The sequence below is a fragment of the Misgurnus anguillicaudatus genome, chromosome 15 (assembly GCF_027580225.2).
Source record: "Misgurnus anguillicaudatus chromosome 15, ASM2758022v2, whole genome shotgun sequence".
NCBI classification, from domain to species: Eukaryota; Metazoa; Chordata; class Actinopteri; order Cypriniformes; family Cobitidae; genus Misgurnus; species Misgurnus anguillicaudatus.
The window spans coordinates 8,690,970-8,697,184 of record NC_073351.2 but is presented as its reverse complement, the minus strand read 5'-3'; the positions used below and the strand labels follow the sequence as shown (position 1 = coordinate 8,697,184).

General features: G+C 34.3%; 1 protein-coding gene across 2 annotated transcripts in view; it reads left to right on the top strand.

The window, feature by feature from the left end:
• Positions 1-1,052: 1,052 nt before the first annotated feature.
• cntn5 (contactin 5) overlaps positions 1,053-6,215 on the top strand; it is a 330,742-nt gene continuing 325,579 nt past the window's right edge. For both annotated transcript variants that reach the window (XM_055173819.2, XM_055173818.2), the window contains exon 1: positions 1,053-1,319. The gene's annotated coding sequence lies outside the window, so the exon portion shown is untranslated. The remainder of the gene's footprint in view (positions 1,320-6,215) is intronic.

Here is a 6,215-nt window from a genome sequence, read left to right as displayed (position 1 = left end):
ATCTTTGTTAATGTTAATTTCAACAATTACTAATACTTTTATTAAAAAAATTTTAATGTTAGTAAATGCACTGTGAACTAACATGAACAAGCAAATAAAGCTTTTTTTCTATTAACTAACGTCATTAACAAAGATTAATAAATACTGTAAAAAATGTATTGCTCATGGTTTGTTCATGTTAGTTAATACATTAACTAATGTTAACTAATGAACCTTATTGTAAAGTGTTAAGATTTAATTAGTAACTAATTAATTTCTTTTTTTGAGTAATTTACCCAATACTGGTTCTAGATTATTTGAGGAAGTTTTACTCAATAGATTAAAATTAATGAAATTGTATTATGAAACAAACTAAATAATATGCTAAAACTATAACTAAATAATGATGAAATAGCCTTTATCACGGTAAGAGGTAAATTTACACATTTATCTCATTTGCATAACGATTTGCCTTGTCTAAAACACAATAATCCACGTGGTTAACACATTTATAAAATGTTATAATTACAGGAGACTATATTTACATTAATAGGTTATTAATAACACGTTTCTGACTGTAAACAAACAAACAAACAAAACAAAAACGATATCAGATCATATATTTATTTAAATCCACTCGACAGTAAGAGTAATATTCAGTATTAACATTTTATAAAACAATGTGTAGCCTAAAATATCAGTATCATTTGATTTCATTTAATATAAGCTATATAAGCTTGTACATAATACTGACTATTTGACTAAATACTGTAGCATTTAACATTTATTAATCTAAGAAAAAAAACTTCTTACAATTATATATAAAATGTATTTACCATATATTTAAAATTGTCCAAAGAAATGTATTTTTTCCGTATGGGTATAAATGAATAAACAAGTATGTGAAACATGGTGCAGTTTTAAGTGGAGTCACGCACCGTTATTTACGTGAATCAGGACGAGGCTGCAGAGCGCGAGCTGCCTCAAACAGCGACTCGATGCTCGAGCACGCGAGTCTCTCTCTCTCTCTCTCTCTCTCTCTCTCTCTCTCTCTCTCTCTCTCTCTCTCTCTCTCTCTCCACTTCAGTCGTAAGGGAGTGAGAGGCTGGACCACAGCCTGAGAGGTGCGGGAGATTGTGCACGCTTTTGAAGGATGCGCTTCTGCTGCGCGCGACGGCGCGTCTTATAGAGATTCTGTATGGGGAGCGTCTGGGTTTCTCTATCTATGTTTGGCTTTGTGCACGCAGAACTGTCACTGTTGGACACTCCGTAAGCGCGCGGCATCACTTTACGGACGCGAGGAGAAGAAGCGGGCTGTTTATCTTCTCGCAACAACCATAGTAAGTCAGTCTCAGTTTGATGTCTCTGAAAGATGCTGCTGTTACAGCTATACGCGAGAGTTGCGTGTGTCCCATGCGTGCATGCAAGTTGATGTGAAGATTGAATGGCAAAACACTGCAAGTACTGGTTTATAATGACACTGCATCCCCTTAATGGAGAAATGACAGTAGCCTATGGGTGTGCAGTTCGAGCTTGAAGTGTCGATATGGGCTGCATACCTGTTTTCTTTTCATGCATTTAGATGTTCAGTCAGATGTCTGTATGTTCATGCAGCCACAGTTTGGGGAAACCTCTAAATATTGGGTGTTAATAAGATGTTAATAAGTGGTTGTGGAAGCTTCTATGTAATTTCAACAAGAACATTTTTTAGCGTCGGATTGATATCAATCTTTTTCAAAGCAAGAGCTTAATTTATTTTCCTTAAAAATATTTAGTATTTATTAATGACTGAAAGAGTTATGGAAATGTATTGTTAAAATGTGAAGCATATCCCATAAAGTTAAAAAAAGAGATTGCATGCACGTATTAAAACTGTGCATTATTTACTAAGTTATAGGACTTCTTTCTTTCTTTCTTTCTTTCTTTCTTTCTTTCTTTCTTTCTTTCTTTCTTTCTTTCTTTCTTTCATTCTTTTCTGTTATGGCTTGTCTTGCTGTCAGGGGATTGACAGTTGTCAGATGACTGATGATATTGACCTTTTTATAAATACTTTGACTCTTGGGAGGAGTAGATGAGATGTGATTGGTTTAAACAGTAGCCCGATTCACACTAACAATGCAACTGTCTGACAAGGCAATTCATCTCGAAAGCAAGAGTGAGTTTATTTGCAAACAAGGTAAAGTAAAATCACAGTCATTTGATTTATAACCTCTCAGGTAGAATACTGGATATCACAGATCAGTGCAAAAAGCAACTGTGTAATTGTTTGTACCACCCCACACATTTCTTTCTTTGCTTTTAGACCTGCAATATCTTCTCTCATCTTTAAAGTTATCCCTCTGACCAAAAATGTGTCACGGAAATGTCCCATGAGCGAGCTCTGGGACATTTTTAGCCTGAACTTTACTTAGATGTAAGCGTTTGTCTTTCCTATACTTGCTTTTACAGCAAATACTGCTTAAAAGAAAAAAAACTCTGAAATGCTGACAATTCTTGCACTTTTTAGGATATGTGTTTTGTTTTTTGTACTTTTTTTGGTGCACAGACTTGTTAACTGGCTGCTGTATAATGAGGGCTGTAAACTGCACAAAAGACAATTTTATCTTTTATCTGTTTTTACAGTAGGTCTTATTAGTACGCTGTAAGACTTAGACAAATCGCTGTATCTAAGGCAAATCGCTTTTTTTGTGTGTTTACTCAGTTTTTGTAAATGCTTAAATGTAAATCAAGTCAAAATATTATGCAATTTCACCGGACCAATCTAACTGCACGAGGACGCATCAACAACCCTCAGTAGTTTTCATGGGTCAGATGACGTGAAAATGGCAAATTAAAGCAACAGCTGCACCTTTTCACTTTTTATAGTGTATGAAAACTAATTCTCCGGGATTCTGTCTAAAACTTTTATAGCAATCCATAACCTTGAGACAAATGTCCACTAATTACAATCCATAATCTTCAGACTAATGCAACATCCTGTCATTAGGGAATAGGTTTTCCATTAAGGATTGATTACGGGAGCGGTTTATGACCTTTTAATTAGCTCATTTTGTCTCTCTATACCATGAAACCGTTTAAAATCTGCATTTCCTATTCCACAGAGAAGATTTATTGGGAAGTGTTACTCTACATTGCTGACCTATAGTTAACATTGCGAACTGCAGGTGTCAGGCAAGGCTATTGTAAACTGAGCGAGTAAGCTTGGTGAGACTATACAAAACAAACTTATTTCTTGAAGTGAGACAAAAGTCTTTAAACAGTCCTCAGGTTTCTCCTGAAAATATTAAGATCAGTAAAGATGTATTTCCCTCATGCATTGGTTTATCTTTTGTCTGGCGGTGAAATTAGCGCGTAATGCTTTAATGAGATTGTTTCAGCTTTACGAGTAAATATGAATTCAGAGCACCCCGCTGTTTTGTGGGTAGAAAGTTGATTAGATTCTCCTTTGCGTGAACAGTAGGAACGCAAAAGCCTTCCTGTTTTCGTCGGGTACTTTGATTATAATGCCCGCACAATTCACGTCATGGCAGCCAAATACCAAAGTCACAGAAAGAAATCGAGTGTGTGCCGTTTATGAGTTTGCCGGTTTTAACAGTTTAGGGTCATTATGTTTATATCCTCCAAATAAAGCTGGTCTTTGCATAGATATTAATAACCATTTTTTCAGTCTTTGTTTCTGTGTGCATGCAATACGCTGTAGCTATGCAGCAGTTTCCCAGTAACTTACTGTAGATTTATATTTATCTAATTTACTGGCAACAGTTTGTTCAAAGAAAAATGAATATTAAACATTAACAACATTGTAAAACATTAGCTGTAATTATGCAGCTGGTTGCCAGTAACTTACTGTAGAAGATAAAGACTGGAAAAGTTTCATATTTATTTAACTTTGAACAAACTGTTGCCAGTAAATAACATAAATGTAAATCTACAGTAAGTTACTGCCAGCTAGTTGCCAGTAATACTGTAATTTCTACAGAATTTTTTTACAGTGAAGTCTTTGTCTTTACAGAATAAAATCATAAAAACAGCTTCATGCAAAGCATTCTGGGAACCAGAAATACTCATCAACCTTTTTCAGATTTTTTTTTTTCAGATTTTGGGTCCCAGAAACGCTTTGCGTAATGCTGTACTTTTTATAGTTTTTTCCTGTAAATATAAAGTATTGTTAATGTTTAATGTTTATTTATCTTTGAACAAACTGTACAGTAAATAATATAAACTTAAATCTACAGTAATTTACTGGCAAACTGCTTCCAGTAATACTGTCATTTTTACAGTGTAGCAATGTGTAATTGATGATAGTTGGTGGCACCGGTTTTGTTTTCATTCGTGTTTCGTCCACTATACGTTTTCAAGCTGTTTTAAATTACATGTTTATACAGTAAATGCTCTTCTTGAAGTCAAACATACAGTACACTTACAGTATATAGAAGAGTCAAATGCTTTCATGTTTACAGTGATTAAAACAGGTATACACAAACATGGATGGATGTGTCATGGTGTTGTGAACAGTCCGGAGTGGCGTTCACCGCAGTCCCTGTGCATGACCCTTTTAAGTTGTTACTAAGCAACACCTCAGACTCTTCAACTGGGTCAGACCTTCATTCAGGAGAATTAACACCGAAGACAGACGCTTGCTCACATGACCCGTCTATGTGGAGGCATTAAAGAGCCTTAAGAAAACTTTATGTGAATGTTTTTAGTTGTTTTCCCACCATTTCTTTTCAAGACTTTAGAATGAATGGAAGTCACTTTTTCTAGGAAACTTGCAGTAAAAGATGCCGAGCGTGTCGTAATGAGACACACACCATGTTATTAGCATGAAAATTATAAATTAAATTGAAATTGGGCTTTTTATTTTGGATCAATATTCTATTTTGCCCCAAATTCAATTTGTTACACTTTTAACTCAGATTTTTAGATATTTTTCAGTTGCATCTCATAAAGAAATATAGTTTTGAGAGATTCCCACTTTAAAAGTATATTTTAAAATGTATACCTGGTAATGCACTGTAAGTCAGAGCGTCTGCCAAATGCATAATTGTAAAATGTAAAATATCAATGAGCAAAATGAATATTTATGGTAGTGTGAAATGCATCTTTTAAACATTTTATTTTCAATCTTAACCATCACAAGATTTTGGCAGCTAATGCATGTTACTAATTGAAGTATTTGCGGCAACGTATGCATTTCAACATCAAAACATCCACAGTCACTGCAATTCGGCCACAAACAGCACATATGATTGCTTAAATTGCACTGAAGACCAGTTTGGTCCAGAACCATGTGTAGCTATCCATTGCGTGACTGCAAATAGAAACCTGTTAAACAACTGTAAATAGATTTGGTACTTTTAAAAATCATTAGCATGCACATGAGTCATTTTGGCACATATAAGGGATATATCTCTCTACACCCTCTCCTTTTCTCTGACACACATGCACACACTTTCCATACACAGTGGACGCATACGCCTGTAATTGACTGAGCTAAAGCAATATATGCCTTTTGCGCTATTAAACGTGAGGTCGGATGTGTCCATCTATTGGGGGGTTCAAAGCCACTGAGGGAACAGCATGCACTTTGATGTAAATTACTGTAAAATGTGTGTAATATTATCCTGCATCTCTGTGAAGGTTTTTAGAGAAACGAGACACTAAGATTAGTTCGAGAAAATGTGTCCTTCCTGACCGACCTCTATTTTAGTAGCTTTTATCACAAGTCCTAATTCATTTAGGTTGAGTGGTAGGCTATGCTTTGTGTATTATATATATATATATATATATATATATATATATATATATATATATATATATATATATATATATATAAAATGTGAAAGTGTCTATTAAAGAAGTTTAATACTGTAATAATATTCTCACTGTATAAGCATTCCAACTCACACAGATGTCAATTCATTTAGATTTTAATTAAGGCTTTAATTTTCATCACAGTTTGACATGATATTTCTCTTTTTAGCATCTTACTGGTTACAGATTAATAGTTTGAAGATTGCTGCATTTCGAAAACATTTGTTTTTTTCTACTGTAATAGGATATGAATATTGTGAAGTAAAGTGTGTGAATTGTAGGGATGTAAGAAAATACTGAAACATGTGAGAATGGTGATATTTTGTTTGACAATACTGTATTGATTCTCAAAATCAAAGATTCATGGCAGTTGTTTGGTTTGGAGTGAAGAGTCAGAAGTCCCCATGTTATAATTGTTATTA